The sequence below is a fragment of the Macaca fascicularis genome, chromosome 6, assembly GCF_037993035.2.
Source record: "Macaca fascicularis isolate 582-1 chromosome 6, T2T-MFA8v1.1".
Classification (NCBI taxonomy): domain Eukaryota; kingdom Metazoa; phylum Chordata; class Mammalia; order Primates; family Cercopithecidae; genus Macaca; species Macaca fascicularis.
Window position 1 is genome coordinate 39,482,774 of NC_088380.1, and position 12,005 is coordinate 39,494,778.

The 12,005-nt window shown below is 39.1% G+C and overlaps 1 protein-coding gene across 11 annotated transcripts in view; it reads right to left on the minus strand.

The window, feature by feature from the left end:
• FYB1 (FYN binding protein 1) overlaps window positions 1-12,005 on the minus strand; it is a 165,859-nt gene that overhangs the window by 87,260 nt on the left and 66,594 nt on the right. The window contains exon 1 of one of the 11 annotated variants that reach the window (XM_073993348.1): window positions 2,154-2,233. The exons of the other annotated variants lie outside the window; for them this stretch is intronic. The gene's annotated coding sequence lies outside the window, so the exon portion shown is untranslated. Of the gene's footprint in view, window positions 1-2,153; window positions 2,234-12,005 lie in introns of those variants that run through there. 11 annotated transcript variants of the gene reach the window in all.

Genomic DNA, 12,005 nt, shown 5'->3' on the forward strand with positions numbered 1-12,005 from the left:
GTACTTCTTTTTTTTTTTTGAGACAGAGTTTCGCTCTTGTTGCCTATACTGGAGTGCAATGGTGTGATCTTGGCTTACTGCAACCTCCACCTATGGGATTCAAGTGATTCTCCCAAGTAGTTGGGATTACAGGCGCCTGCCACCACGCCCGGCTAATTTTTTGTATTTTTAGTATAGATATAGACGGGGTTTCACCATGTTGGCCAGGCTGGTCTCAAACTCCTGACCTCATGTAATCCACCCGTCTCAGCCTCCCAAAGTGCTGGAATTACAGGCGTGAGCCACTGCGTCCGTCTGAGTACAGTACTTTTTAATGTGATCCAGGAACAACCTACATTAGAATCATCTGGTGAAACTGGATAACTATTCCAATTCCTGAGTTCCATCCCAGACCTCTTGAGCTAAAAACTTTGGGGACATTCTTATGCAGCTAGAAGTTTGAGAACCTTTGAAAGATGAATGCACAATTTTGATTTTTTTTTTTTGCTTCTTCCGAATATATGACACATTCACTGTTTATTAGAACCACTATCTGTCCTCGTCATCTTTCTCCTCAGAAACCCATTTAGAGCTCACAATGATCAGGAAGACAAGTAAGAGATGCTGGTTGTCTGGGGTATCCTTATAATATTGTAACTCAGGAAAGAACCTGAATGCTTTCAAACCCCCGGTCTGACAGAAGAATGCCTTTTCTGGAATTCCTTTTTTTTTTTTTTTTAAGGATCTTTATTAGACATTGAAAATAAACAGATGAAACAGCCTGACTCTGACATCAATTCGGGACAACTCGATTTCTGTACTTGCATTGGAACTGACCAAATTCTCCTGAATATATTCTGTTTATCAGCAGTTCATTTCTAGTGATACAATGACTATCAATAGCAACAGAAAATAAACCCACTTCCTCCCCCGGCCATCCCTTCCCATTGACTTCTTCTGGGAGGAGGACTTTGAGTAAGAAACTTCTGTTAATATTCAAAGGAAGACCACAGCTGTGTCAAAGGGTTCAGCTTGGAGATAGCTGAACTATTCTGAGTAATAAAGTGGAAAGAGTGGTTCTGGTTTTTGTTTTTTTGCATTTGGGAAGGATAGGTCAAAGAAATGAGGAAAAGAAAAAAAAAGGGTGAGCTACAGGGAGAAGTTAGGAGCCTGAGTTGCAAAATATCTGCTGTTTTTGAAGGACAGAGGCTGCCAATATTTTAAATTTCCAGCTCAAGTTGCAACGTAAACCCCTCTGGCTCCTCAAACCTTCAGTGAAGCCTGTCCTGCACACACATGCCTTTGATAAGTGGTCTGCAGTGAAAACCAAGGGAAACTGCTGAGTCTCTGTTTGGGTTATTGCAGTACACCACAGGGTCAGGGGGGGCAATCCCCAAACCCATCCAAGTTAGAAGAAGCAGGAGCCGGAAGCTAGAAGTGACCTTGAGAAATAGAGCCAGTTGCTCCTTCATAGATCTGCACAGAGCATCAGACGTTTTGAATAACACACAAGATGATGTTTGGCACTAACTTTGTCCTGATTTTAAGGAGCACAGTAACACAGCTTTTATATTCCTACATTGGCTTTTCTACTTTAAAATAATGTTGACGCTTGTAATTCTCTGTGCTTTCTTAGTAGTTCAGAATTCAGCAATCTCTTTAAAGAGATTGCTCCATAAAGCCCAGTATTTTCTGTGGGTTTCACTGACCAAAAAGAAGGGAGATTTGCAGTGATGGTCAAAGGAATAGAAAAGAATTAAGACTTTTGAGAAAGAACACTGTTTAGAAGATGAGAAAGAAGAAGAAAGTGGGAAAATGAGAGGGAGAAAGTTGGTTGGGGGCAGGGTGATGGAATGTTCCTTGCTAGGTTTTGTAGCACAGGCTGCTCCACCCAATCCTGAGGAGCTCTGGACAATCTTAGGGTTAGCCCCCAGCTGGTAAGTACAGACCTAGTGGGAGAACTGGACACTGTATCCGGTTGCATGCCACTCAGCCCGAGAACAACTAATTTCTCCCCATGAGGACTAAGGACTCCAGGACTCAGAGAAATCAAAGGCAACTCCTTCCTACAAAGAAATGAAACTTCCTGCTTGTTAAATGGCTCGTATCAGGTCTAGAAAATTCTCTTTAACTTAAAGAAACAGCGATTACGGAAATGCATTTTAAAGGCTTACCTCATTCTTCTTCTGCATAAAACTGCTTTTTGAAAAATGACTGAGGAGCAAACCATGCTTATGTGTGTGTGTGTGTGTGTGTGTGTGTGTGTGTGTGATGTTGGATTTGTCACACACATACATCTCACATCTGGTTTCTAGATGAACCAAAAGTGAAAGGCTGGAGAGCTGGGAGATGCAGAAGCGAGAAGCTGCAGTCTAGATCCTCAATGACTGAGAGCGCATGAAGCAACCTCAACTTTTTAAAGGTGATAATTTGGAAGAGAAATAGGAAGAACCGTAGGATTGTAAAACAAACACTAAGGGGATTCTTTTTCCACAAATCCAGGTTTCTTTCTCCACCTAATAATTGTCGATTACCTTATATTCCAGAATAAGACAAACAAATACTCAAACATGGTGTGGATGTCTGTCTGAGATATTTATCTGCTTTGCCATTTTTGGGGGACAGACTTTTAATTGCCTAGTTGTAACTAATCATATCGCCACACAGGTTGCTTTTAAAAACCAGGGGAACTGTTTTATTCTTCTGATAATTATAAGAGAAACAAGAAAAGAGAACAGAAGCATGTCTCTCTTAACTTCAATAGACTTACTACCACCCCTGGAAACACACAGGCTCTGTTGCCAGGACCAGGACTGAAAAAACCGTTGTGGTGTGCAGTCATGCAGCTGCAGAGAGATGTGGACTGTTATAATAAATACAAACAGCTGATTCTACAATGTAGGTTCTTACTTTGGGGAGAAGGAAACCTCATATGGTTTTTGGCTTTGATTTTTTTCTATAACCAGATGTCTCATCTTCGGTTACTTTTTCCTGATAATATCTATTTGTATTGAGTGTTCTAGATGTTTTTTGCTACCTCTGACATGCCAGACAGGATGAAGTATAATCCTTCCCCCTTGGTGGCAATTTAAACAAAGAGAGACATATTTCTTATCTCTTTACTACTAGTTAATATAGCAGTTAAATGTCTCCAGCTTTTTAACTCTTTTTCTCTCCCTTATTCCTCAGATGCTGGAAAAACAAATAATCTATTGCTCTAGATGATTCCCTGGACTTTAAAGCCACACCATTAACTGTCATTATTGTGCCTTGTCTGAAAGGATAGAACATTTCCAAAATTTTTGTAAAAATAGGTAGCTGGATTTTTGCTCATGAGGCATAATTTTGTTCTTCCAATAGCTGGAATTATTCTTTTGTTAGATAAGTCAATTTCATTTTGTTTTGAAAACAAAAAGCATGAACAAAGACATTCTTTTAGCATAGAAACCCATCATATCAGAAATCGTTTTAATCAAGGCAAAGTAGAAGCCTTTAATGGCAAAAGCGTATTCATCATCTAATCATTTATAAAAGGATTTTATTTGACTTGGCTTGGAAATTGTTTTAGCAGATTGTGTGAAACAAGGCATCTCCTGCAGACTGAATCATAACACATACATTTGTCCGATATTCTTAGCTAGTTTTAAACATTTGATGCGTGTATGCACAATTGAAAGTAAATCAGAAAGAGCCTTTATTATTTTTAATTATTATACTCATATGTATTTGTATTTTATTAAAATTTCTTTTCATTCTCCTTTTCTGAAGTAAATTATAATTTCATTTTAATGCTTTTAATATTTTAGAGGTTGTATAATTTTGATCAAATTAAGTAAATCATCTCATAATGCATCTCATACTTTATTTGAGGGTAATGTATTTTACATTTTATTTATTTCAGCAACTGTGAAAACATTTGTTTATATTACAAGTGGTCATATCTTCTTGTATGCTACTAAAGTTGATACAATGCCAGTTGAATGGACAATATTTTCTTATTTTTTGAGATGCTTAAACATATATCAATTTTAGCCTCTTGATCGCAGGAGGAGTTCTTATAACAAGGGCAAATCATGGCATATTGCCCTAAGTTATGCTATTTGGAAACTTCTGCTCACATAACTAAGAAAAGCGATAGTCTCTCTTAAAGCAGGGTGAGTATAACTATATTATAACTATATTATACTATATTATATATATTATACTATATTAAGGAAACTCTTCCCTGTAAACTAAATGATAAGTGTGGACTATTGTTGAGCTAAAATTAATATTAAAGGAATAGCTGGTGCCTGAGCAGAAAGAATCTTGAAGGTCAAATTGAGTGTGCAGCAGGGAACCAGGACCCTAAATATGCCAAGGGAACTTTTCAATGGCAAAGTCTCTGAAGATGAGGAATCTGCCTTTCTCGCAGGCCAGCTCCAGGGGCCTTCTCCTTGTCCTGGCTCACTCTCCCATCCAGTGTTCTGTTCACCTCCTCCTCTAAGTGGATTGGCTGATTAAAGGCTTACACAATGATGGCCCTCAAGGCATCTGCAGGTTAGGAGAGGGCAGGCTCTATCACAGTCCAGGCATCCAGCCCTGGATCTTCCTCATACCCCACTGGGATCATGTCCACAAGACTCCTCAGAGTGGGAGACGTGGGGAGGGGTTAGAGGACACCTGAGTGTCCTTGATCAGTGATCATGGTCCAGAGAGCATGGAACAAGGCTTGGGGTGGGCACTCAGTGCATGTTATTAATAGTTCTGCCGTCTTGCTGTCTGCCTTGTGAAGGGGTAAATCGATGGTCTTTTTGGAAATATTGATCCTTAGACTATAATTTAAGTATTTAGTGGTATTTAAAAATGAGGATGGGAAATTTCAGAGTGTCCCTCCTCCAATTCCCAAGTAAAAATAGTAAAAAACAAAATAAGTCAAGGCAAACATTATCTAAAACTCACTAGCAGTCACCTCACAAGAAAGGGAAGACAATATCATGCATAAACTTCAAAAAGTGGTGGCTAAGGGAAGAAACAGAAGGTTCTGATGCCACCGGAGGCAAGCTAACCTTCCACCTGTTCTCTATGTCCAAAAGCAATACTGAGGGAAGACAGTGGTTCTAGAAAAGCCTGTGCATTCTCTCTAATACACTACAGGTTGGAGAAGCGAACTCTAAGGTGAGTGAGCAGCCTGGGAAGGTCAAGGGAAATCCTTCAGCACAAAAGTCCTAAATACCACAACAGGATCACAGGAGAGGCAGGAGGGGGATGAGTTGCCAGGGCTGGCCCTGCCCCGGTACAGGGCACTGAATGAGATCTCAGGAAACGGAATGGAATCTGGGTCCCCAGTAAGGACTACCCTAGAGACCAGCACAGCTAATATGTATGCCACAGAAGAATGGATTCAAAGCCACACTCAGAACTCAAATCGCAGTTCTGAGGGGAAGGCAAATTTATCACACTGGATTAGAACTTGCAGATGCACTTGTCATCCTTCAGCCAGATCAAAAGAACTAGTGTGACCCCTGTTCATATAGCACAGCAAATTCCTGAGAGCCTGAGAGAATACTGATAAAATGATTGACACAGACGCATACTGGCTAAGATTCTTAACCTTAAGGACAAAGATTTCTTTGGAAATCCAGGCAGAAAAGCAAATCATTTTCAAAGAGGGAAATTTAGGTTGTCCACATACTTCTCCACAGTAAATTTAAATGCCAGAATCTTGAAATAAAGACCATGTAGATTGCTTATAAAAATGAAACATTAGGCCGGGCGCGGTGGCTCAAGCCTGTAATCCCAGCACTTTGGGAGGCCGAGATGGGCGGATCACGAGGTCAGGAGATCGAGACCATCCTGGCTAACACGGTGAAACCCCGTCTCTACTAAAAAAATACAAAAAACTAGCCGGGCGAGGTGGCGAGCGCCTGTAGTCCCAGCTACTCGGGAGGCTGAGGCAGGAGAATGGCGTGAACCCGGGAGGCGGAGCTTGCAGTGAGCTGAGATCCGGCCACTGCACTCCAGCCTGGGCAATAGAGCGAGACTCTGTCTCAAAAAAAAAAAAAAAAATGAAACATTAGCTGGGTGCAGTGGCTCATGCCTGTAATCTCAGCATTTTGGGAAGCCGAGGCAGGAGGATTGTTTGAGGCCAGGAGTTCTAGACCAGCTTGGACAACAAAGCAAGACTCTGTCTCTACAAAAAATTTTAAAAAATATTAAAGCTGGGCGTGACAATATGTGCCTGTAGTCCCAGCTATTCGGGAGGCTGAAGTGGAGGGATTGGTGCCCAGGAGTTCAAGGCTGCAGTGAGCTATGATTGTGCCACTGCAGTTCAGCCTGAGTGACAAAGCAAGACTCTGTCTCAAATAAAAAAAAAAAAAAAGAAAGAAAGAAGAGAGAAAGAAAGAAGAAAGACAGAAAGAAAAAGAAAGAAAGAAAGAAAGAAAAGAAAGAGAGAAAGAAAGAAAAAAAGAAAGAAAGAAAGAGAAAGAAGAAAAAGGAAAGAAAGAAAGAAAAAGAAAGAAAGAAAGAAAGAAAAAGAAAGAAAGAAAGAAAAAGAAAGAAAGAAAGAGAAAGAAAGAAAGAAAGAAAGGAAGGAAGGAAGAGAGGGAGGGAGGGAGGAAGGAAGAAAGGGAGGGAGGGAGGGAGGAAGGAAGGAAGGAAGGAAGGAAGGAAGAGAGGGAGGGAGGGAGGGAGGGAGGAAGAAAGGGAGGGAGGAAGGAAGGAAGGAAAGAAGGAAATCTTGTATTAAAAAAGACCAAAGAATGCAGCTGGGATAGGAAACAACTGGGAACAGTTTGTTTGCTGGCTTATCTCAGAAGGGCAGAAGAGAGAAGTTTCCAAGAGGGAAGATTAATAGGGGTACTTCATAAAATTTGACCAGGGACGGTGTGGTTAAGGGAGGAGAGTCTTTCTGAGGCATTTCTATTATGCTTAAACCTAGGTAAGTTGCCTGATTAACAGTAAGTGGGTTCCTCAGACATTTCAATGTGCACTAGAAGGAAGAAGCCCTGGAGGTCTTCTGAACAACCACTTTTTCAGGGATTAAGGAGGGTGGGTGAAATAAATTGGGCTCGGGCTGGAGTAAAAAGAAGAATGACACCAGCCACAAAGTGTGCACCAGGCCCTGGGACAATGAGAGTGCAGGGTGTGCTGAGGGCCCCCCAAAGCTGAACCACACTGTTGAGTAACTCCCAATTCCAGTCTATGTATGAGAGAGCTTTGCCTCCAGTGATTCAGAGTACTGTAATAGTCCAGTCTATGAGCTGTTTCAGTCAAAGTATCCTGGGATCTCTTCTTTTTGTATTGTGTTCTTACATTCCCAGTGCACAGTGGCATATTAACACTTGGAGAAATCTTTAAAGAAAAGCACTTACCACTGCATTTCTAAAATGTGAACATAGAATCCCTTTTTCCTGTGGTGGCTAAGAGCAACAATTTGTAAAATACTGCCACATGCTGATATAAAACAGTTTTCAATATGTAAATATCTAATAAGGTCATGTTAACAGAGTACATATAAAAGGAGAATGAGGGGAAAAAGAAGGGTGATGGCTTTGGGGCCTGTGAAGGAAAAACTTACCGACTCCTGGAAACAAGTTACTTGCTGGTGAAAATAGCCCAAGCACCTTTTGGTTTCAAGTTGTTGTAGGCTGGATTAGTTAAATGATACATACACAGATGAGGAGGGGACCATCAGTCTTTTGTTAATGCCCTCTGGAGTCCTGGCTTTACACCTGTTGCTGTCAAGGTGCTTAACTGATCATTCCTATAGCTCACACATGGAAAAAATCAGTCTTGGTTTCTCACCAGTATTAAGAACAAGACTAGAAAAAAGGGTTGAAGTGAATATTTCCCAGCAGGTTTTTACCAAATCCTACATGCAAACCAATAGTCAGTCCAGGGGTTCTTATGAACCCAAACTTTGGTGAAGTATTGTGTTGATACATGGGAAGAAGCCCTTTGTGTCAGAACTGGCTCAGGACCCAAAAGGAAGCAAAGGAAAGGTTAGTTCAGAGAATATTTTGAGATTTTTGATTTTTTAAAAAATGGTTAGTCTTTTGTAACCCTAAATTGTTCTTAGGAAAAAAAAATTTAGTTTCATGATCAGAAAAGCAACATGTTAGAGTCAAGCTTACAGTTTAACAAGGAAGGCAGCTAAATCGATCTGCAAGATAGACCCTCTGTTGTAACAGTTGTTTTGTGTCCAAGCTCCATTCAGTTGAGTACAAGTCTATTGGCAGGGGTTATCTATTGTGTTAAAACAATTGCTACACTATAAAGTATGAAAATCTAATACTGAACAAAATCTGGGAGCACATAAATTCTAGTTAAATAGAATTTTTTTTTGAAACAAGGTCTTGCTTTGTCACCCAGGCTGAGGGCAGTGGTGCAATCTTGGCTCACTGCAACCTCTGCCTCCCAGGTTCAAGTGATTCTCCTGTCCCAGCCTCCTGAGTAGCTGGGAGGTGAGCACCACCACGCCTGGCTAATTTTTGTATTTTTGGTAGAGATGGGATTTCGCCATGTTGGCCAGGCTGGTTTTGAACTCCTGACCTCAGGTGATCCACCCGCCTCAGCCTCCCAAAGTGCTGGGATTATAGGCATGAGCCACCGCGCCCGGCCTGCTTAAATAGAATTCTGTGAAAGAATAAACTTGAGAAGCTAACAAAAATGTATATTACTTCCGTACTCCAAATGAGAGAATGGCAAGCAGACTGGATTCTGTCTTCATGGAGCTTAGAGTGGTATTTACAAAACAGACAACAAACAAAAGGTATGTTTCAACCAAAGGCCACAGAAAGGGAGAGGAATGAGGATTTGGGGGGTTTCATTTATGCTTGATTCATTGTCTTGTGATATTCTATGTTTGAAGAGAGGCAACCCAGCACGACGAGGTGGAATGCGGGTGGGAACACAGTCTGTGGAATCAGAGAGACATGAGATTGACCCACACCTTGTTTAGTCATGTTATGCCTTTGGGCAAGTTACCCAACCTCTCTGAGCTTTGGTTTCCTCATAGAATTCCTATTCATGGCTTGAGAGGAATAAACAGCGTAATGTGTATCTGGTATATGGCAAGTCCTCAATAAATGATGAATATTTTTAACAGTTAATATATTGGGCAAAGATGATATGAGATGGAGGGTATATCTGGGGAAGAGGTTTAAGGAATTGGATGGGAACCTGGAAAGGAAGAAATGAAGTAGAAGGCTATGAAAATAGTATTAGTTTAAAAGGCATATAGAGTTATTAGATGAATCTTTGTTAATTTGAACGCTAGTATAGTTACTTCTAACAACAAAAAATAGTCTTTTTGGAGTCTCCACATTCACTTAGCAAGGCTTTTCGTTTTGCTCTCATCAGTATCTATTAAATCTTAGTGAATAAATATTTAGTAATAGAATCTCATGTTTTCTAAAGCATAGACTCCCTCTCTTCTTTCCCATTTTCTTACAAGCAAATAAATAAATTTTCTAATTATACCATGCAGCAAATAATTTATCTGGAATCCCTGTTATATGAAAATTCATGCCTAGTCAGGTGTGTTTTGGGCATTTTTTGTTGGAGCTGGCATAAAAACTCCAATCTCAAAAACTTTTAGGGCCTGTAGCAGCACACTCAGAAGTATTTTCCCTGGAATTTGCCAATCTAAGCAGCTGTGGCCAATCATAATCCATAGCAAATCCATTGGTCACATTTATTTATTTCTTCCAGGTTGACAGGTAATGGGGAAAGCAAATGCACTCTGGAAACAATGACCTTCGAAAACTGCCTTTGATAATACCAGTGTCTTGGGATGACAGTCATCTATGCTGGCTTTGCAGCCTCTCCACCTCTGCTTGGCTGAGTCAGATGCCTTCCCTTGGCTTCAGTCAGTAGGAGATGGCAAAATCTGGGGGCACTTGTGACCTAGTGCCACCTGGGTGCCGCCTACTGCTCTCTACCAGCCTTTGCTGTGGGGAAGGAGGCATCTGAGGGCAGAACTTTCTTGGCCAACTGGTGGGAAACCTCTCTTCTAACCATCATTGTTTGACTCTGGCATCATAAATCACAAATACATTTACATATTACAAACAAGTAAGTAAAATGCAGTTTAATGATTCCTAGAATAATATAATATAACATAAAAATGATTTATAATATAAAATGATCAAAGCATCACGGGTCTGGTAATAAAATTTTCATGCTAATAAAAGTAATAAAATTATAGATAGTGCTCACTTTTTTTGATATTATTATATGTCAAATGCTGTATTAAGCACTTACAACGAATCTCGTGTAGTGATTATAATGTGCTGGCGAAGTAGGTGGTATTATACTCATTTTTTCAAATGAAGAAAGACATACACCGAAAGAGGTAAAGCTAAGGTCATGCAGCTAGTAAATACATTAGTCGTGCTTAAACCCCAGGTCTACTGACTTTGAAGTCTGCATTATATGGCAAACACTCTCATGTTAGGCTCTGTACCATTAATAACATTAGTAACGGATAACCTGGAAACTCTGCACATCGGTTTAAAATGGGTTCATTAAAGCTGCTCTATCTATTTCACGGGACATTATAAGTATTAAAAGACATAAACATTTTGAAAGTCCTTTGAAAAAAGTTAAAATCCTATGTATATATTTGTGATAATATGTATACATACATAGATGGTGCCCTACTTATGACAGTTCAAATTAATGGTTACTTGACTTTATGATGGTACAAAAGCAATATGCATTCAGTAGAAACCATGGTACAGTATTCAATAAATTACATGAGATAGTCAACACTTTATTATAAAATAGGCTTTGTGTGAGATGATTTTGTCCAACTGTAGGCTAATGTAAGTGTCCAGAGCACGTTTAAGGTGGGCTAGGCTAAGCTATGACATTTGGTAGTTAGGTATATTAAATGTGTTTTCAGTTTATAATATTTCTAACTTATGAATGTTTATAAGGATGTAACCCCATGATAAGTCAAGGGGTATCTGCATATATATTCAATATAAATAAATAATACACTTATGCTTTAAACACAAACATGCAAACATACATACAGGGGCACAATGGTATGTGGAGAAACTATTAAACTTGCAATCTGGAGACTTGGATTTTAGCCTCAGATGTGTGATTTGGATATGTCACATCTCAACACTCACTTGTGAAATGGGGGCGATAATTACATTTAATAAAGAATTTTCCCATCTAAAGACTGTGTGTACAATATACCACCTATTTATGTATATGTATATTATTTAATAATTTAATAATTATTTATTTTCTACTTACGTACTCCAGAATTATAAAAAATAGAATTCAGAATTTTAAAAAATTTTGCTACAACAGAAATTTAATTCTTTTCTTTATCTTGCTTACCCAGTTATATAAAATGAATATATACTTTCTAATTGTGATATATTTTAACCTTCCTAAATGAAATGGTAAATTACTTAGTATTTCTAGCATTGTTTAAGAAAAATAGCAGTGGCAGGATCAAGAGTAGGCAGACCTGACTTAAAAAATTTTGTGTTCAGAAAATTCAGAAAATAAATGCTTACTTTATGACACAAACACCAGTTTATTTTCTGCAGTGTTGTTTTTTGGAAACAATACAAATTGTTAAATCGATTAAGCTTGTCACCCATTTACTGAAGTATTATACAGCTCTAAAGAACAATCAATTACTCTTTATTAAAATGTGGGAAGATATACAGGATTTATTTGTTTTAAAAAAACAAGGATCAGAGCATTGCACATAATATTCTATTTCTTGAGTAAAAAGCCAGTGGGGGGTAGTATTTATGTTTGTATTTGCTTGCGTGAACATAAAGAAACTTCAGATGGACATATAAGAAATTAAGAAGAGTGGTTTCTACGGGGTAGGGGCTAGAAAGACCCAGAAAGTGGCAGACAAGGGTTAAAGGTAGCTTCAGTGTACACCATTTTACAGTTACTGCTTTTTCAGTCAGAATGTAATTTCTACTTAAAATATAAAAGAATTCAAATGCTTTTTAAGAATGTGGATGCTTTAAAGGGATATTAGTCAGAGTTTAAAGTTA